This window comes from Sceloporus undulatus, chromosome 4 (assembly GCF_019175285.1).
Source record: "Sceloporus undulatus isolate JIND9_A2432 ecotype Alabama chromosome 4, SceUnd_v1.1, whole genome shotgun sequence".
NCBI classification, from domain to species: Eukaryota; Metazoa; Chordata; class Lepidosauria; order Squamata; family Phrynosomatidae; genus Sceloporus; species Sceloporus undulatus.
The window spans coordinates 181,284,113-181,306,733 of NC_056525.1; positions in this window are offsets into that span (position 1 = coordinate 181,284,113).

Sequence of the window (22,621 nt, forward strand, 5' to 3'; positions counted from 1 at the left end):
GTCAAGTCATAACTGACTGTAGGGGGCAGTGCTCATCTCCATTAATATGCCAAAGAGCCAGTGTTGTCTAAAGACAACTCCAGTGGTCATGTGGCCCGCATGACTTCATCGAATGCTGTTACCTTTTCACCAAATTGGTACCTATTTATCTACTTGTATTTGCATGCTTTTGAACTGCTAGGCTGGCAGAAGCTGGGACTAGTGACAGGAGCTCACCCCATGCAGCACCCAGGCCTCAAACTGCCTACCTTCCAATCTTCTGATCGTCAGAATTGACATCTTAACCACTAAGCCACAACATCCCTGTAATTTTTATTTGGGGTGAACCTTTTCAAATCTTCTAGTCTAGTTCCTGTAGTGCTCCATTAGTTTGCTGGATAATCATCTTTTGCCCATTGTGAGAGAAAATGGAACTACATATTTCATCGTCAAGTGGTGTTTACTTTTGTAATAAGAAACATTAACCCAATATTTGACTGGTCACAAAAGTGATTAGGATAGGCCTTAACCAGTACATCTCAAATGTGACATCCTCAGTATTTTAACAATTTTCAGTCAACAACCCTACAATTAAAAAGCACTAAACACACAGGTTGTTGTGCCATTACAGCACTTCCTAAAAACAAACCAAAAATGAAGGATTAGAACCACCATAAGACATTGATACCTACCATGCAGTATCAGCCAACCCACAAATATTCTGCATATTAAATATATCGCTACTGTTTCAGAGACCAAACACATGAGGTCAGGGGAAGAAAAACCTGAGCAAAGTAGTTCCTGACATTTGATCACTGATGTTTGAAAGTATATGATCTTAAGAATTGTGTTGTATATGTGTTTAAACTACAGTGTGGCACAGACCTCTTACATCCTTCCTCAAAATTTGTACCCTAAGGAATTCATTCATGTAAGAAATGGTACGCACAGGAAATTGGTAGTGTGCCTGAAATCAGCAACACACAACATGCAGAACAGTTCCAAGTGATTTCAACATGCCTCAGGTTGGCTATAAGTTACAAGACTGAAAACCTGCTTAATGCAGTCATTTGCAGAAATCTGGAAATTAAAGAACACCTTGCTTTGACACAATAAAAGTAAACTAATTTTAAAACAAACATCCTATGCTCAGTGCCTTGGCAAATATACGTGGAATTATTTTTATGGGTATCTCAGAAAGCAGTAATAACGTCTTACATTTCTGAACACTATTCTAGGAAACGAACAAGATGGCAAAATACATATTTTGGAATTCTGTGTGGTAGTTTCCAAACAGGAGGTTCTAGGATTTAGTCATTGAGTACAATTAGTGCAAAGCTTGAACTATTCTCCTGCGATATAAATTCCTTAGGAAAGCTGCTACTAATTCATAGAAGGTCACATTTTGCAAGTCTGTTTTACTGCTTACTGCTCAATACTATATGCAGAGCACACTGGCTTCAATGGGTGTATATAAACATCAGTTCTTGTTGGATGATCCCAGGTTCTAATAGAGAGGAGAAAAAATCTCTTCCTATCTACTTCTTCTACCACCATACAGAATTGAGTTTTATACATCTCAGACATGGTGCATAAGAGAGGATGATAGATAGTGCAGAGAATGGGAAAGGAAGAAGTTTTTCTTTGTTCATAAAATTAGAATCCAGGATCTGCTGAATGGTGAGAGATTCAAGTTAGATGCCATTTTGTTGTTGTTGTTGTTGCAGCTGATGAAATTGTAGTAGCCTACCTTTTCCCCAGACTGGGAGTGAATGGGAATTACAAGTAAAACAATGCAGCTAAAACCTACAAAAAGTGAACATTGAAATGGAATTAAACTCTCCATGATAATAAAACAATTTAAATCTACATTTAAAAAGATAAAAAGCAATAGAAATTATAACAGCAATGAAAAAATTGTTCAGTTTGAAACAATACAGGACCCTCAACCCCATCTTTAAAAATTCTGTTTTAAAAGCCTGTCAGAACTAATATTTATTTGCCTGTTGGTGGAAAAACAGCGAGGAGGGACCTATTCTGGCCTCCACTTGCATCCCCACCAAGAGTGGGATGATGGAGAAACTGAAAGAAGGCTTCTCCTAAGGATCTCAGGACCCAGGCAGGCTCATATAGGGTGATACGGTCTGCCAGATACCCTGAACTTGATCCATATGGGGCTTTATAGGTTGTAACTAGCACTTTGAATTGTGCCTCGAAAAAACAAATGGTAGCTAATAGAGCTCTTGTAGTAGGGGAGCTGTGGGTTCCCTGTAACCAGCACCAGTTAACACTGGCTGCAACTCTCTGTACTAGCTGAAGTTTCCAAGCACTCTTCAAAGTGCTTCAAAGGTAGCCCCATGTAGAGCATGTTACATAATACACTGGGTATTCTGACTACAAATCCCACACAAATTCCTCCTTTATCTGCTGCAGCAAAACATAGCGATGCCGAGTATCTGCCTTGGCACACTGGCGGTGCTACTGCAGATGCAAGTCACTCAGAGGTAAGAACAAGGCACCCAGTGATCCGTGCCTCCAGATTAATTCGACAGAGATGCTTAGGGACTGCATGGGAAGGCAGCTACCCATCATTGCCATGTTGTGCTCCAGGTTTTTCTGGAAAACCTGGAGCAAAAGATAAGTTTTTTTAATACAGGACAAAGGGGTGGAAACCTCAAATTGTGTAAACAGCCGGGACCCAATTTGGGGTTTGGGGGCTGTGCAAGAATTTAGTAATAGATAGTATTACTAGTGCTAATGTAGACAAACTACAGCAGTCCAAACAACTTCACACCATGCATAGTTAAGCATTAGAATTCACCTCCATTCGTGTGGAGGAGGGGATGTAATGATAGCTGCCAACTTATATGGCTTTTCATGAGACTGTACTGGACAGCTGTTGATTCCTTCTCACCTTTCCTTCCCCAGCTATAGCTTTTCAAAATGTATCCAAGTCTCAAGACCATATGAAGGCCCACTTACTGTTCAGCATGGTTCACTAAGGTACAAATTGGTTCTCCCAAATGGTGTTTACCTCTGTTTCATTTCTCTTTTTTTCCACATGCACTCAGAAAGAAGCTTTAGCAGAGCATGAGTCTGAGCTTATTTGTTGCCCTTTCATCATGAGGACTTGGCTGAATATACAGAATCTGGAGCAGCCTTTGCTCAAGGCAAATAACATAAAGAAGGAAAAGAGTGGCATTTCACTTTTCATTGCAGTGTCATTCAGGTCATTCACTGAAATTATATACAGTGGTTTCTACAATGTTAACAGCCAACTTTAGATTATTAGCAGTGCTTTGGAAAGCAGTTCATTTGCAATGCTCACATGCACTGGATTCTTCCAAATTATAAGGTATGGTAAAATAGGCGGTCAAACCCTATGGCCTCCTGGATGCGATAAGTGATATAATTAATCCTTTTTTTCTCATTTATATTTTCCTAGCAGTACTCTAAACAACCTTGCCCTCTATTTTATGATCTTTGCCTTAGCCCCAGAAGAAAGAGGAAGACAAGGGTGCCCCAACAGTGTCTTGTTAAGCAGACCTCACACATATTCATTTATTGCATTATACATGCTTTGCATAATAACAAAAAATCCTGAATAAAATACAGTGGTTCTCGTCTAATTTGTTTAGCTTTGTAAGATAAATAAAAACATTTTTTGCAATAATTAAATCCCTTTACTCTTCAACAAGACTACAGTGCTCCCTCGGGTTACGAAATTAATTTGTTCCGCCGCGGCGTTCGTAACCCGATGCATTTCGCAAGCCGAAAAGGGCTTTCCGTTAGTGCTGGCAAGCCGCGCGTTTGAATTTCGCGCCAAAAAAAATTCGTAACCCGAAAAAACCTTCGTATCCCGGAACAGTTTTTTCCAATGGAACTTTTTCGTATCCCGGAAATTTCGTAACGCGATCAATTCGTATCCCGGGGTACCACTGTATACCTTTTCAGTACCAAAATACCCACCATATTTAAACAGATCTCTACATTTTAAGATGTTGAATCTCTGTACAGTATACTTCTTCAAAAGCGCTACCTTTTCTGCAGTATTATATACTCAGTAGTAGTTAGCCTTTCTGAGCAAGATGCTTGAGCCTGTACTTGGTCAGTAACTTCAGACATTCTTGAGGGAAATAAATTACCTGGACCCATTTCACTTTGGTTCCAGGTCAGGATATGATACTGAAACAGTCACTCTGATAACCTGTTCAATTAAAGACTTGGGAGTGCTACCCTGTTGGTCTTTCTGGGGGTATGTCGACACCAGCCACTTAATCCAGAGCCACTCCAGACTGGCCACAATGACAACCATCTGCATCCATCCACCTCACTGTCCCATCCCCCCAGGTGTTGCCACCACCACAGCCGCATTGCAAGAGCCTGGCCATTACTGTCACTTCTGCGGATGCCTCTTTGTTTCCAACACTGCTAACATAAAATCTCATCTGGAATTAAGGTAAAGACGTAAAACTATTTCTCTCTTTTAATGTAACTGTCTTGAAAACTGGTAAGTGCTACCATGTGATTCAGGTTTCAGACAATCAATCATGACTACAGTCAACTTGTGAAAAGATTGGTTCTAATTCTACAAAAACGTGTATATGCAAAGGAGTACTACATGACAAACCAGAGGTGTCTTAAGGTGCATCTACACTATAGAAATAATACAGTTTAATACCACTTTAATTGTCATGATTCCATCCTACAGAATCCTGGAATTTGTAGTTTTGTGAGACACCAGCACTCTGGCAGAGAAAGCTAAAGACTTGTAAAACTACAAATCTCAGGATCCCATAGGATGAAGTGAACGTACTTAAAGTGATGTCAAACCATTATTTCTGCAGTACAGATGCACTCCAGTATATCCTTCTATTGCCAGTAACACAACTAAACAGATCAGCTTGCCTTTCAGTTTAAATTTGGTTTGTCTATTCATCCATGTTGGTGACTATAATGCAAATTCCACAACTAGCTTTGCTGCCAGTGGTCTTGCTTGTAATTCTGCATGGCTTTACCAGGTGGCAACATGTGAAATTAACCTGGTTTACACTTCATGCATGGATGGCAGTAATTGGAAACAAGTACATAGTCATTTAACCTAATGCATTTAAGGTAAACCAATTAGTTAAAATTGAGATATTTCAAATTTTAGCATAATCCAAACCCAATTAAATATTTTTAAATCCCTCTAAGAAAATAAATGCAATAGAAAGGAGACATTTATAAGGCTGGAACAACTGAAGAAATATGCAATTTTCAGGCTGAAAAGAGGATGTGATTAGGGATTAATAATTTTTAACTTTTTAGATGCCACTGCATACAATTATAGCAATCTTATATTTCATAAATATATCATAAAGAAGACATAATTTTAAGAGAGAGAGAGAGAGAAGCCTTCCTATGCAGAGATCATTATATAGATTTCCCCCTTGTGGCAAGTGAAAAAGTATAGACCAGGCACGGGCAAGTGCAGAGCCCCCCCCCTCCCCTCCTGGAGTTAAAAATATTTTTGCTCCACAGTGCTCCAAAATGTGCTCTAGGGGTGTGTGGAAAGCATTTCCACCATGTTTGAAGCCTGCCTGGGTCCTGAGGGGCCAAAAACATTTTTGCAATTTTTTAACTGTGTGTGAGAAGGTGCTGCCCCCAATGGTCTCATATAGGAAGCCCCCCAGCCTTCCACAGTTGCCCATCCTTGTTATAGATTTAGAATGACAAACCAAATAATTTTCTAAAAGCCAAGGAACTAAGCATCCTTAGGGTTCAATTTATTTTACTGTTACCATTAAAAAGGCTGATTATGTTCTTTGACTTGCTCAGATATAAACTAAAGAGATCTACAATGACACCTCCATACAAAAAACTCTTGGCATGTTATTTATTCTTGTCCTTGACTTATAGTTAAATGGACTTCTTCCTTAATTGATGGCTTCATCATTCAGTTCAAGTCATAAAAGGTCTACATTATCATTTCTGAACAGTTATGTTTCCACTCTTCTACACTTCACTCTGTGTGTCCATCAAAGGCATCCAAGATATATCCTCTAAAATTTCTAGTTAATAGAGGCTGCAGTATTTGTTGACTCATCACATTGCATTTGTAAATGTTTATGGACAAGTGGCATATGCATCCAGTGACACCCTTAAGTATGCAATTAAAATTGGACAAGAGAGTGCGCAGATACAAATAAATATTCAGTTCTCCGCAGGTCCTTGCAATGAATTCTAGAAATATTTTAATTCCAGTATTTGCTGGTGGACAGCTGAAATTAGAACACTTACATGATGGTGGAAATAAAATGTGTACAGAAGGAGAGAAGACAGATTGTTTCATGGAGGAGCCATGGCAGAGGGTTGACAGGAGATGCCTTTCCCAAAGTAGCTACGCAGGGAAGGAGAACCCTATTATATGGATGAGTGGGGCCAGCAATGGCATCTTGTCATTCTAACTTGTGCAAGTAAGCAGGCTTAATTGCTCCTTGTCTTTTCAGGATGACTTTCCAACCAACAATCTCATTATCACGCACATATGTTTATTGCACATTTCCAGGCCTTTTCTTGTGGCAAGAGACAATATCATTTTATCCAGCAGCACAGTTTGTTCTCTGTATAGCAGACAGAGATGGCCAGCATTTTTTTTTTTTACTTTAGCTACCACAAGGGTGACCAGAGGCAATAGATATGTACACAGAAAATGGCAGGGGCAGCAAAGTGACAGTAAAAGTATAGTGAAGAGGAAAGCATAAAGATGATTTCTGATTATCAGAACTAATGTATCTAGCTTGTGATGCAATGCATTAATATATGTGTTCTCCTATTGTGCAGATCGTTTATTAGTTGAGAAAGACTGTAATCATTTGAAAAGGAGTGTACTAAGTCCAGGGGACTGTGTACTTCAACATCCTGTGGCACTGGAATTAGTACTTTCTTCCTCTACCCTTCCTGTTATACCCCAGCATGCACTATAAACAGTCTCCAGAGGATTTTCTATCCTACTAGAGCAGTTCTCAGGGGAGTATGGAAATGCTGTAGAGCTGATTCTGGCAGGAAGCAGAAAATCCATCAGACGTACACTGTTGCATCTTGACTGATATTGATCCTTCTTAGCGTCCTCCATTAAAATCAGTTGAAGTTATTTTTTACTAGCAAGTTTCATCAGTTTCAGTGGACCAACTCTAGGCAGCTCTAACTTTGAATTTAGCCCAGCACCATTTGAAAATTAAGCCGTGTTGAATGTGACCACTGGGATTAACCTATGCAAAAGTATCCCAATAAATTAGCGACTGTCTCTGCCTAACAGAGCAGTAGGACTTTTACATTTGTACAGAGAGAGATCTGACTATATTACTGACTCATCACTTTCCAAGTCCCCATCTTTGCTGATGGGAAAGCCCAAAAAGTCATTTTACACAGAGACCCTTTGTGATGTCAAGTGAAAAGAGGAGTAAAGATACTCTGAAGGACTTCAGGGTGCGTCACATACAGTCAACGTAACACAATTACTGCTAAGATATATACGGTTTAGATATGCTTGTGTCAACAGAATTTTCTTTGTAAAGGCATTACAATAGATGTTTGTCCAAAACATGACATGAAGAGAGCAGATTCTATATCTGATTCCAAAGTGAGATTGTGTTACTGACTTTTTAAATACAATTTACTGGCATTAATAAAGAACTATGGCGCACTGGAAATGTTTGCAAGACTCGACGATGTTCACAATAGCACAATAGGGAGGCAAACAATGGGTTTTAATTATTCAAAGCATGTTTAAGTTAAACATTAGTGAAATGTTTAATATAGAAGCAGTTCAGCAGTGGAGCAAGAAGCCTAGTGGGTTACGAAATCTTGAAGTTCTCAAGAAAAAGACTGAGACAGAGAGAAAAATAATATGATAGCTATTGTGATTGTTAGAGATAGAGATAAGATATTCCTCCTTTGAAAAAGTGACGAGATGAAGAGTTTTTTTCTGAACAAAAGTTTCTCAGGGCAGAAAAACAATACAAATTTACAATAAAAGTACAATGCTGCATTATATTTTGGAGAAGTAAATTTCTGTTGTTATTATCCACCTTCATGTCCACTTCAACTTATGGTGAAACCTATCAATGACCTTTTTCCTAGAGTTCCCCAGACTACACCAACAACTACCAGAGCCACTGATGCTGAGCTCATGAGACAAGCAAATTCACATAGATGCAGATAGTCTTCCAATAGTCTGGCTGTCAGTAATCCATTTAGGGCTACAAAGGTGTGATATTTATGGGGATTATATATGTCCCATTATCCCCCCACACCCAAAGGGCTGGGTTGGTAGGAATGCAGGAACTGGATGGGATTTCCTCCCAAGGGAATTTAGATTAGTGCCATCTACAGGGAATGGAAATGTTACCTTTTTGGACTATAACTCTCACAAATCTTTAGCCAGCAAATCTGTCTGAGAACATTTTTAAAATTCTGCTTGGTTTTAATGTTTTGCTTTAATTCAGTTATTGCTTTTGTAATGGTATTTTATTTTGTAAACCACATGTAGAGTTCTATTTAAAGCTAAAAGGTGGTACAGAGATGTCTCTGAATAAAAAAATAAATAAAAATAATGATAGTGATAGCTTGGGGAAAACAATAGTGAACAAAACACTCCGTTCTTGAGTGTTTTCATTCTTCATACACACAAAAATCCCACAAAATCAGTAAAGGTATAAATTATGATATGAAAAAAAATCTTCTAAGGAAGAAACAGTGGAGTGGTAATTTTGGAATTTTGGATTCCCATATTATATGTTTAGCTGAATTTTACTTAGATTTCTTCCCTTCTGTCCATTTCCGTAATCATCTTGTCTAGAAGATGTTTTTGTACTTCACACAGCTATAGTCCTTGTCAAAAGGACCGTCCTCTGATCTTAGGATTTGGCCCTAAATCCCATGGAATGGTGCGCCGCTGACCTAGCAACCCTATAAATGTGACCCCTTAGAATAGGGTCATGGCATGCCATCACAAAATATGGCACTCGGTGTTACAGCAAGGCATTGCGGTTCAAATATTTAGGATAGTGGTGCTGTACATTGCAACAGACTATATAAGAATGAGTGTGAGAAATTAGCAAATATAATATGCTGCTCAGTAAGAAGTTTAAAAAAATAAATAAAAGGAGTGTGTCATCCTGATCCTTTGGGTGCTGCTGTTGCAGTATAAATGAAATAGGTGCACTGCTTTCTTTTATATGTTATTTCATGCATAAGAAACCGCAACACTTAGGAAAGAAATCTTTCCTGTCTAATATACAATTATGTTTCTGTTCCCATGTATTGTTGATAATAATTGCTCAGTCCGTATGTGTAGTGTGTGTATCACATCACACACTTCCGTCATCACAGTCAAAATGTTTTCCAAAATTCAGCTATAGTGTACATATTTATTTTATCATGGTAAACAGGTACAGGTAACCATGGCCCTCCACACAGACCACATCAGTCCTAGTCACTGGTGAGGGTTTGTGGAACATGCAATCCAACAGCATCTAGAGGGCCACAAGTTGCCCACCCCTTCTAATAAAAGACTGAGAAATAGGCTAGATGACATTTTTACAGTTCGGGAGATGGGATGAGGAATTCCCTTTGTATTTACACTGTTATTCTTTCACTGTCATTGAAAGGCAACTTTGTAAAGCAACTCTTGCTGAAATGAAATAAACCAAACTTACAAAACTGGACTTTGAATTCTTTATTTTGTTCTAATGATTGCTATCAGCATTATCCTAGCTAACTACTAACCTAGGTCTCTCTCGTTTCATTTGTGCATTACTCAAAGCCTGTCCAATCCTATTCTTTATCCATGGATTCAGCCATGTATGGCTTGAAAATATTCCAACAAAAATTATAAATTCCAAAAAGCCAACTTTGATTTTGCCATTTTATATGAGGGATACCATTTTATTGCACCACTGTATTAAATGAGACTCAAACATCTAAGGATGTGGGTATCCACAGGGGATCCTGAATCAAACCCCAGTGGATACTAAGGCCCCACTGTACTTCCTCAATAAATAATGGACAAAATTATTACAGACTTTGCTTCCTACATTTACACATCCCCAACTGATTGTTCCAACACAGCAGTTTCTTCTGGTTCGGTAGATGATACACAGACTAGAGCTGAACAAAAACAATTTATAATTCTTTGTTAATAATCTAAGATGTATCCTTAAATCAAAGAGCAAAGCTGATATATTCTTCATGTTATCATTAAACTGAGCACAGGGAACCAGCAAAGAAGCCTCTTAACCATAGACTCCAAAGCTGATCATGTGGTGCTAGTTCATTTAGAGAAATGTTCCCAGTTCATATCTGGTCATCATCCTGAACAAAGAAATGCAACTGCTGTTCCCCATGAGAAACACTCTTTGCCTTTTCCATCTTGCCCCTTACATACACTTTAGACAAGAGCTGAGTTTCTCAATTCTAAGAATTTTTCAGGGCAGGAATATCTCCAATCCTGGAAAACCTCAGTATGCCCCAAATTTCAAATCTCTACTGCCCAATCAACCTAAAACTGGAATAATCTTTAGCACTGAGATAAACTTACAAAGTACACTATAGCTCCAGAAACAATACTAAAGCTGTATCAGGATTTCTTAGTACTGTATTGAACAGCTTGCAGGATTAGGGCTGAAACTGTAACCAGCCATCAAAGGAGTAACAGCACACATGGCTTTAAAAGCAAAATTGAAGCAGAAGACTATTTTTATTTATTTATTTATTTTGCTTTTAGGTTTGCCAACCGTCACAGTTTCTGTTCAAAGTCTTAAAAGTGCAAAGATTTTAAAAAACAAGAACAAAAATGAAAACTGAGATCATGAAACATGTGTTAAAGTAATAAACCTAACTGATGAAAAAAAAACACTCTCCCCGTTTCAAAAAATGTCATATTCTGAATGAGTAAAACAGACAATTCAAAAATAATAATAAAAGAAAATCTCTTTTAAGATTTGTAAACCATTTGCAAGGTCATAGGTAAGAAAACTATGTGTAAGGGAAGGGGCATCATACAGCCATGTTAATGGGAAATCAACAAAGACTATAGAAATATCAGGCAAAGCAGAAAATCCAGTAAAGATAGTAATATTAAGATAATATATGCCATGGGTTGCAATGACTTAGTATACTACCTTCAATTTTCTAAAGAACAAACATAATCTGTCTCCATCTTCACTGAATAAAATCTTTTGGTTATAGATATATCTAAAACAGAAATTGGCTTATTCTTGTTAATTGCTTTTACTATCTTGAGTCTGGTGAATACTGTTCATTCTAACACTGGCAAACATGCCTGATTAGCCAAAGTTTATAGCTATAAACACTAAGACTTATTCATGGCGAGGGAAAGAATAAGACCATAAGACTCATCTCAGATTCTCCGTCTCACATGTATAATATGTGCCTTGCACTCCTGATTAGCAGGGATTTAGATTCCTGTTAGATTGCTTCTGCTGCCAGTTTGTAATGTGACACACAGAGGAATTTGTCTCATGCAATAAAATAGCTTTCCTTGGGGTGACATACAGTGAGACATCAGGCCATTTTTTAACCTTGCAGTACTTGCACACATGTCACCCCAAGAAGCTCAACAGATTGGGATTGTATCACCCCTTGGCATGTAAAGAATGACCAAGCACACCTCTTAAAAATGTAGGCTGGCATCCTGTTCAGTATTTACAATGTTGCAAGCAAAGGAAGGAGCTGACTAATCCACCTCTGAGTATTCCTTGCCTTTAAAAAAAAAACCTATGAAATTCATGGGGATGCCATAAGTCCACAGACAACTTGATGGTGCACATATGCGCATGCGCACGAACACACAGGCAGACTTGCAACGTTGTAAATTTTAGAGTTCACATTTATAGTCATTGCACTATTGGCTGTAATGAGACTGTCACCCAAACATTAACTTTTCAGCAGTGCAGCCCCACCAACCAAAGGATTTCCTGTTGCAAAACGTCTCCCTGCCAGGAGAGGGTTGCTGGCATCGTTATATACATTGTTATACATGGGGGATCCTGGAATCAAACCCCAATGGATACCAAGGGCCCACTTTACCTCCTTGATAAATAATGAACAAAACAGTTTGCTACAGAGTTTGCTTCCTACATTTACATATCCCCAACTGATATGCTTTGGATATCCTTCAGTGGGTGTGGCTGCACTGCTGAAAAGGTAGGATTTGACAGCTAGCATCAGGAGACATTGATACAAGGTCTCTGTCACTATTTTCCTAAATAAAAATTAATGCACAAAAAAGTATAGCTCTAAATGGTAAAATAACAACATGTTCTTTGATGCAGGTCCACATGTAAGGAAACCATGGTCTCCATTTGGGGAGAATCATATTGCCCACTACGTATCATTGAATTGCACAACCCAGCAGCCCTAGCCACATAGCAAATTATAAGGAATGCTGAGAGTTGTAGTTCAACAATACGATTCTCATCCTTGACCTAATTCAATTACCAGTTGCAATTAGAATAGAGCCATTTAAATTGTATAGGTTTTTTCACCTTTCCATTGATTCAAGGGTCTATTGTAGTGGGAACTAGTAACTGAATTTAGGCTTAGACATAGTGGTCTTTCAGATTTTTTATCCACAATGGATATTAGTGCTGCCTTTCACACACTGTGAGATATAAAGGATTCTTAAAATCAGCCCTAAACTATCTATTCTAAAATAAGTTGTAATGTTTCTCAATATATCAGTTATATAAATTCTGCTAACAAATGGAGAAATTATTGAGAAGTGACTCCAAATAAAACTCATACGTGTAATCCAAACCACACACCAATATTTCCCAAATGGATTGTCAGTGTAAATACGAAGAGCTCTTTCTGTGTGCGTCTCCAGATGCTGTTGGACTGCTCCCATCAGCGCTAGTCAATATAACTAGTGGTAATAGATGATGAAAGTTGCAGTCCAACAACAAGAAGAAGTCTCCATGTGCCCAATCATTGCTGTAAGTGAATTCAAAAAGTGAGGGGTATTTCCAATTTGTACTCTTCCTTTCCAAAGAGTCTTAAGTGGCCTTTTGAGAAACAGAAAGTATTATCATTCTTTTCAAACAGTCAATAGGACTTAAACCATTAAATGGATGGTGTTAGTAGCAAGAGCTACAAGAGGATAGCAACAACAGTGGCAGCATTATTGCTGCTCCAGAGAGATGTGTGTACTGGAAAATACAGGACATTGTGTAAAATTTTTAAAATCTGTACTTCAGAAAAATTGAGTCCTGTCACACCACACAGTTATAGCATTTTGATGCCACTTTAACTGTTCTACCTATGGAATCCTGGGATTTGTAGTTCAATGAGATATTTAGAATTCTCTGCTATAAAATTCTAGTAGCAAACAGAAAGGAGACAAGCTCCATGTGCTCTAAGATGGTCAAATATTATTCAGTGTTTATTCAAGGTTTAAAAAGCCCAATGCATTTCGGCCACACCAGGCCTTCTTCAGGGGCTGAAAACAAATACAAATACACTTAAAATATAGTACTGTATTTATTTCTCTCAAAAGGTATGTATAACCTTGATAAGTTCTATAAGGATATTTGTACATCATAATTTGCTGTGGCCTGTTACAGACTGCCAAAATAAAGCTGCTTCGGGTCTCTTTGGAGGTATGCTGTTTAAATGATGCATGCATCCTAAGAATCCGGAAGCTGCACCAAAGCTGCACTCCAGTGCTTAGGAATGGAGTGTGGCTTTGGCGCGATCTCCGGACTCTTAGGATCCATGCATCATTTAAACAGCATATCTCCAAAGAGACCCGAAGCAGCTTTATTTTGGCAGTCTGTAACAGGTGTGTGTTTCACTTTTTAGACACTGAATAAATACTAAATAACAGTTGACCATCTTAGAGCATGTGGAGCTTGTCTCCTTTCTGTTTGATGCTTGGCTGTGTGCTTTCAGTTCCTTATTTATAAAATTCTAGTGCCTTACCAAACTTACCAAATCCAAGTTTCCATATAATGGCACTGGAATCAAAGCTCTATAATTATGTGGCGTGAAAGGTCCCCTGAATTATGTACATAATTCTGAAGACGTTATTCTAATATTTCAGCCCATTGGTGAGACATACTATTATATGTGTAACTGGACATTGGGATGGAAAATATGTCAATATGAGCACAGTGTTTTATATTTTGGATTAAGGCTCAAATTCAGGGCAATACACACCAAGAGTGCATCTGTAAAAATAATGCAGTTTTGAAATCACTTTAACTGACATGTCTCCATCCTACAGAATCCTGGGGTTTAGAGTTTTGTGAAACACCAGCATGCTTTGGTAGAGAAGGCTAAAAGCCTTGTAAAACTACAAATCTCGGGATTCTGTGTGGCATTATAGTGCTTAAAGTAGTGTCAAACTGCATTATTCTACAGTGTAGATGCACCCCTTGTTTTGGATACCTGTCACATGAAGATGATGATAAATAAACAAGCTGATGATATGTTTAATAATAAAGGTAAAGGTAGTCCCTTGCCATGAATGTCTAGTTGTAACCGACTGTATGGGGTGGTGCTTAACTCCTTTCTAAGCTGAAGAGCCAGTGTTGTCCAAGGACTGTTCTGGTAGACATGTGGCTAGCATGACTGCACCGAACGCTGTTACCTTCCCAATGAAAACTGGTACCTGTCTATCTACTTGCATTTACATGCTTTCGAATTGCTAGGTTGGCAGAAGCTGGGACTAGTGACAGGAGCCCATCCCATCATGCAGCACTCGGGCCTCAAACTGCCAACGTTCTGATCATCAGAACTGGCATCTTAACCACTAAGCCACTGCATGGAAATCCTAGCATATGAAGATTTTTTTAAGGTCAAATGAACTAAAATCACTGCGACCTACAGTATATGTTATCCAGGGCTGGCAAAAATGATTAGTCCATGGCGAGAATGGATGGTCTTTCCTGGGAGCTTGGATACAAAGTGAAGGAATAATAAACAAGAGATGATAACATGGTTCTGGAATGTTTAAACCATTTGCACATAGCACCAGAAATTGTTTCATGACTTAACATCTGCTTACGTTATTAAGTGTCACTAAGTAACCCCTCCAAAAGCGACATTGTTGAGGCAGATCACTAGACTCTTAACACATCTCAGACTCCATTTCCTTACATTAGCTGGCATCTGATTATCTGTCTGCAGTCGTACTTCATGTGGAATATAAAACACCAGATACGGAAAAACTTTCCTGACCAATCTGTGCCCACTCAGTGGGCATGGCTCTTCTGGCAAGGAACAGGAGTCTGCAAATACTGTTTATTTTTCTTGCACAACCAGCTAAGCTAATTTATTACAGAAGGCTAATCAGAATGACAAGGTTGGACAAGCTTCCAAAATCTCCAGTTTGTTTTTAATTTAATTTAAATCTCCACCGCACTTTATTTTTGAACAGCAAAGATTTAGTCAAGACTGTGGGAAGCAAAACCCCCAACAAGGATAACTGTGCTGTGAAGCTTATTCATTATTTATGGGGTTTAAAAAAAAATCAAAACTTTGGGAGAGAGGGGTTATTAAATGGTCTATTAATCAAACCAAGTATCAAAACAGGGTATAGGATTATTTAAAGGGAATTCTATAGGATCTTTTTTTAAAAAAATCAGCAGCAGAATAAAAAAGTGACTTCGCTTCATCAACATTTTCCTGATTAATTGTTTAAAAATGCCATCCATAATTTTCCCTTCCTATCTAATAATCCTTTTCAGAAGACTTAACAGTATCCTTATTTATTTAATTTTTTATTTTTTATATTTTTTTTTTATTGAGGGCTGAGCTCTTACAGAAGCAATGACACAAATAGCTCAAGTGAACTGCGACACCTCTGTGGACAGTCTTCTCAGAGATGACAGTTCTGAAATACAATTATCAGTGCGATCTGCTTAAGAATTCATCATCAGTTCCTGCCTTCTGAAGACTAAAAAAAGTGAGGGGGGTGGGGGAAGGAGAGACATACAAAGAAAAAGAGGTGATAAGAAGGCATCATTTTCCTCCAGCCTCATAACTGTAAATTGAAGAAAATTATTTTCTTTGCCTGCAGCTCATTGGCATATAGGCAGCATTATATTATAATTTCATAAGCATAAATCCTTTGAATAAATTTCAGAAGAATAACTGAATTAGAAATGCAAGTAAAGTATCTAAAAAACTTAACCGTACTAGGCAGGAAGAGCTGGATGCAAGTAAAACTAGTGAAAGGAAATTTACTGTCGGGCTGTTTGTCATGGGGATCAACCTCCCACCAATCTAAATTGATTCACTGAGGCAAATTTTGAGAGAAAAGTATACAGCATCCGAATACACTCTAACATATCATTTCCTTTTGCATAATGCCTGCTCGTTTCATCTGAAATCTGGGGAACCAACAGGCTTGGGTCTTGTAATAATTAAACTAATGGCCAGATCTATGTGTTCTGCTAACTAGTGGCACAATTCTACATGGGATCCTTCCACTCTACACAACTATACTGCTATGAATCCCTTGTAACTGTCATGCTTCCATCCTGTGGAATCATCCTGTGGAATCATGGGGCCCACCCACACTACAGAATTATAGCAATAATAATCCACTTAAACTGCTGTGGTCCCATTCTATGGAATCCTGGAGTTTGAAGTTTGTTGGCTTCAGTGCTTCTCTCTAAATTGCCAGTCACATAATTCCATTGAACAGAATCATGCCAATTAAAGTGCAATGATAACGCTATACTTCTGTAGCATGAATGGGCCCTTGATATTTGCACTTTAGGGAGGAGTATTTAGAATTTTTAACCGGAGGCCTCTAATATCTTCTCAAACAACCTGGATGTCCATAGGATGCAGCTATAGCAGTGAAAGTGGAATCACGGTTTTATAACTGTGCAGTGTGGATATCCCGATGATCTACTACTTATCACCTCAGGGTTACATTGTTTCCAAATTGTTCAAAAGGACATTCCACTCTGAGCCATACTGGAACTTCAGGAGCAACCAGCTCTTACAGACCTGCTTAAAACTGTAGCATTTTCTCTGAATGTGCTTTCCCTCCTCCATCACCAAAAGATGACTTTCTGGGTGATCCAGATTAAAACAGAGGCTGTTTTGAAATGTAATCCCATGACTTCACAGATCAACTGCATGTTGTTGTTGTGTGGCTACATGTTGTTTCCGATTTATGGTGACTCTAAGGCAAACCTATCATGACAAGTTTTGTTCAGGGGAGGTTTCCCATTGCCTTTCCCTGTGTCTGAGAGCATGTGACTTGTCCAAGATCACCCAGTGGGTTTCATGGCTGAGCTGTGAATCAAAATCCTGCCCTCCAGAGTTGTAGTCCAACACTCAAACCACTATGCCATACTGGCTCTCTCAACGGCAATATATTTAATAAATAAACAGGTCTGTTCCAACTGTTCCTTACCAATAAATTAGTATTAGTATATATTTGCATATTGATTTGTCAAGAATTTCTGTAAATTAATCCTAGGTTATTTTCTCTGCTGGCTTAAAGGTAAGTCAAGGAATTGATCCACATATAATATGAAGGTAATAGTGACAGTGACTGTAAACCTGTGCAGTTTATAAGGTTACCTTGATCAAATCAATGCCTTTTATCTTTTCTATAGATCTGAGGGGGAAAGAAACAATGTAAATCCTCAATGTAAACAAGATAAAAAAGGGGGGTGAAGGGGATAACAGGTAGCAACCTTGGCATCAACAATGGTTGTAACCATCTAAGAGAAAGTGAGAACCACCATAAAATCCTAAAACACTGATCTCCATTGATTTTAGAAGTTAACGAGTCCAGGTATGGTAAATACTTGGACGGAAGTCCATTAAGAAATACCAGGGATCTTCAAGTAAGGCCAGAAAAGAATCTTGCCTGAACCTGAAAACCCTCCTGGAAAGTCACCACCAGTCAGAGGTGATAATACTGGCCTAGCTGGATCAATGTTCTCACTGAATTTATGGCAGCTTCTTGTGTTCCTATGAGATGTGAGTGAAACACAGAGTGACCTGCAAGCAAATGCTACTGAGGGGAATAAGTATTTGTTGTTGTTATTTGCCACCAAGTCAACTTCAATTTATAGTGATTCTATGAATGAGAGACTTCTAAGATCCCCACTTATCAAATGCCTTGCTTAGATCTTGCAGGCTCGGGGCCATGGCTTCATTGATTGAATCAATTCAGCTGTATTATTATTAGCTGTAGTGTGGTCTCCCTTTTTGCCAATTTTTAATGTTGCTACTGAGTAAGAAAAATGAAAGAGATGAACAGAGACTACTACAAGAACAACTGAGGCCCTGTGTGAAATCCTGAAATAAGTTTGCATTTAAATAGCAGTATTGAGAAACCATGAAGCCTGGTCAGTCAAGTCAGCTATGGAAGAGACACACACACTAAGATACAATTTGAAGGAGTGATGCGCAGTTATCAATATTAAATGGCAGTGGTAATAACAATGCAGCCTAGAGAACACAGTGAAAGCAGAACAGCAATAGTCTTCCATAATAATATTCTTCTCTCTCTCTCTCTCTCTCTCTCTCTGTGTGTGTGTGTGTGTGTGTATTCATTTGTTTTGCTTTGTATTATCTCAGATTTTGGGTGAGATCTAGTTCAAGTACAGTGGTACCTCGGGATACGAAATACCCAGGTTACGAATTTTTCGGGATACGAATAAATCCCATAGGGATTTATTGTTTCGGGTTACGAAAGTTTTTTCGGGTTACGAAAAAACTCCGGCGCTGTTTTAAATGGAGCCGCGGCAGAGCCGCGGCTTTTTTCCCCATTAGCGCCTATGGCAATTCGGCTTACGAAGGTTTTTCGGGTTACGAAATTAGCCGCGGAACGAATTAATTTCGTAACCCGAGGCACCACTGTATTCAATTTCAAAATATTCAAATAAAAACCTAAATTACTGAATAAATAAGCAAATGAGCAAGTATATTCATATATAAAACTTGTTTGCATGAGATATTCCAGTGCATTTAATGCTGCTCCTGAAAAGGAAGATAAAGGAATACCCAGGGACTTGAAACTTGAGGCCAGTGATTGAGGACTAATCTGTATTGCAGAAATAATGCAGTTTGACACTGCTTTCACTGCCGTAGCTCTGGAATTCTGGGATTTGCAGTTTTGTGAGCTATCTAGCCTTCTTGTCAGAGACCTCTAGTGCCATGACAAACTACAAGTCCCAAGATTCCATAGCATTGAGCCATGACAGCTAAATCAGTGTCAAACTGCATTATTTCTGCAGTGGAGATTAGACCTAAATCAGGTCAGACCTTGTTGGAGTAAATATCATCTTCCTGATGCTCTTGGCCTGGATAGACACCTGATCAAAAGGCAAGCTGAGAAATGTCTTTCCTAGCTTGCAATAGAGCAAAAAGTGAAAAACTGTTTTTGAACAAGTGGGGAGGGGAAGCAATTCAGAGCTTTAAACACCCACATTTATTTCTGTTGGGTCTGTAAGAGCTCCAGTCATGAATGAAAATGTGCTGATAAGAATTATCACTGCCTCCTGCCTAACTTGCCAAAGACAGCCAGTTTGGACATAGTCTTAGGGATGAAAACTTGCTTGTATTTCCAATGAAGATGAACTGTGATAAGTTATTTTGCCAAAAGGGAAGTATGTCAGTTCTGATGCAAGCTGTCTCTCTCCTTTGGATGTGATTTAGAAGATGGCAGAAAGAGAGGACAAGTCATTCGTACCTCCTTTTAGCCTGGTTCCTTGGAACAGGTGATGTTTCTCTGACTATATTTCATATAGGCAGGAGGTAACTTGCAGAGTGGGAGGAATCTTACTGCCAGTGACATGGCAAAAAGTCATCACCTACTGATGTCTGTTTCACTTACATGTGTGCAGGCTCTTTCTCAGACTCCTTCTTGCATGCACACACATACATATATGTATACAAACACACACCATGAGCTCATACAGCTCAGCACATAGGTCTGACAGCCAATTCCTTTTATATACTATAATTAAGGATTTCTCAAACGTGTGGGTAAAGGATGGCTCATCAGCCTTCCTGTCTCCTGCACTCAGGCCAAAAGTGCAGATTCTGATAAGAGGTGTGTGCTTTCACATAAGCATATGTGTTTTGCAACTGTGAATGTTGCTTTCTTTGTTGTCGTTGTCACTTTTTTCATCAATTTAATTAGATACAATTTGTCTCAGCTTTTCCATGCAGCATTTGTTTACATACTCATCAAGACCGACACAGGCCAATTAGTGTAGTGTAATTGTTTAACCTAGTCAGTGTGAGCCTGTATTGAATAGTGTGTGTTGCTCCTTGAAAAGTGGGGGTGAGGGGGACATGTGAGAAAGGGATGAACAAACACTAATAGGCCTTTCAGTGGTATGAGATACTGACACAATGCACCAAACCACAAGACCTGAGGATATGAGATTAACCCTTTATTCCTTGCTCACTGTCACCACCATTGTGGTGTGATCAATTTCCTAAGCACATTCTTAAGATCTATTACAACTGAAGCACTCAGTGGGATTATCTCTTCTCTGAAATGTCCTTAGAGAGCAAAATACCACTTGCAGCTATGGAAATAAGAAGTTCAAGGTTATATATGAGTGTGTCTTTTGGTGAAGAACATATGGACTGGTGGGTTCACTTTGTTACAAATAGCTCTCTTCTAGCCTTACACAAGATATTTTACACTGTTAGATTCTGTGAGGAGGATTAAGGAATGCTTATTTTGAAAGGTAATACAAAGCAATGGTGAGGCTATCAACACAGTTCAGCCTTATGTATACAAATTCCCTGCTGATCTGCAATTTAGTGAACACTCGTATCTGCAATGAAACTTCTCTCTAACCTCTTAGATTCCTTTGCGTCTTTCTCATGCTTTTTAACCAGTTGGATTTTTCTCTCCTTGCATGTAGTTCTGAATCCAGCCATATGTTGCTACTCATAAGACTCCCCATCTTCATCCCTCATTTTCTCGCATATTCCTTGCTGATAGTTTCAAAGTTGACAAAACTACGTAACTACCCAAGCCACTGCTGAAAGAAAGAAGGGATCTTTCACAACCACTCCCTGACTCTTTGAGGGTCAGTGTCCAGAATTAGGGTTTTTCCTGTGTGAAAAAGCAAAACTACTCACTTTGAATCAATGATTCAAAACCATTCCACTACATAGCTCTTATTTTGATGTGGAGCTATGTAAGAGGCAGTCAGCAGTTGAATACATACTACTTTCTCATTTAAATTAAGTCTATTCTTAAAACCAGCCCTCTATGCAATCAATTTAAGAATGTGCTTAGGAGATTGATCACACTATGATGGTGGTGAAAGTGAACAAGGAATAAAGGGTTAATCTCACATTCTCAGGCTGGTGGTAATGTTTTTAGGAGATAGTCATATCTCCTTTACAAACATCTGCTTTGTGTGAACATGTTCCATAAGAGACTTTTAAAAAACTCTGCTGGTTTCTCCATCTTTCTGAGCCTTTTCCTATACAGTGGACCCTTGCTATCCACTGGGGTTTGGTTCCAGGACTCCCCCCCTGCCCTGCGGATACCGAAATCCATGGATGTTCAAGTTCCATTAAACATAATGGAGAGTAAAATGGTGACCCTTATATAAAATAGCAAAATCAAGGTTTGTTTTTTGGAATTTATATATTCTTTGAATATTTTCAATCTATGGATGCTTGAATCCATGGGATACAGAGGGCTAACTGTATATTATAGAAGAGTAAAGAAATCTTTCTGTCAAAGGATAATTGAATTCTATAATACTAAAACAAGGTCAATAACTCTAATACTGCCAATCTTATAAAAATAAATCTAAAAATAAATGTCACATGTGACATCATAATAAAGCTGGAAGGGGCAAAATATAGCCATTTTATGGTCCCTGAAGCCCCCAAGCCTCCAGAGCCTTCAAACACAGCAGTTTAGTTCCCATGTCCCTCCCAACTACAAAGCTCATCAAAGCCCCCCAATCTGCAAAAATTGGCTAAAAATTAAACTGGAAGTGATGTCACTTGTGGTCATGATGCACCCCTGCAAGGGTGAGTGTTATTAATGGTTCCTGACCCTCTGTGGTTCCCTACCCCTGCAATAAAAGAATAAGATCCTGATAAGTTTTTACAGGCTCAGTTTGGAAAAAAAAAAAGAGGGGAAGGAAGAAGTAGATGGGCATAGAAGCCCACAAACAATTTAGATCAAATCATATGTTGAGACAAGATCACAAGGCTAAGATAAGGTTTGGCTGTATTTTGAATACAGACTTAGTCATGATTAGGCATGTAGGACAATTTTTCCAGAGGCTGAAGTTGCGGAAGGTATGGTATAATCCATATCTGAATTTAGCTAATTATAGCATTGTATGTACAGCGCTGTGTAAATTTACAGCGCTTTATAAATAAAAGATAATAATAATAATAATAATAATAATAATAATAATAATAATAATAATAATAGTCTTACTGATGCCTCCTTCAGTTTTTGCAACACCTAGTTGTCTAACATAGGCAGCCCAGGCTTTGAGTCAGATCTCTCCAAGGCCATGGTAAGTACTCTAGTAAGGATAGCAATAATAGAAATGCATATGTAAAAGGAAAGGTGATACTTGAAAGCTGCTTAGAAACAAAGAAA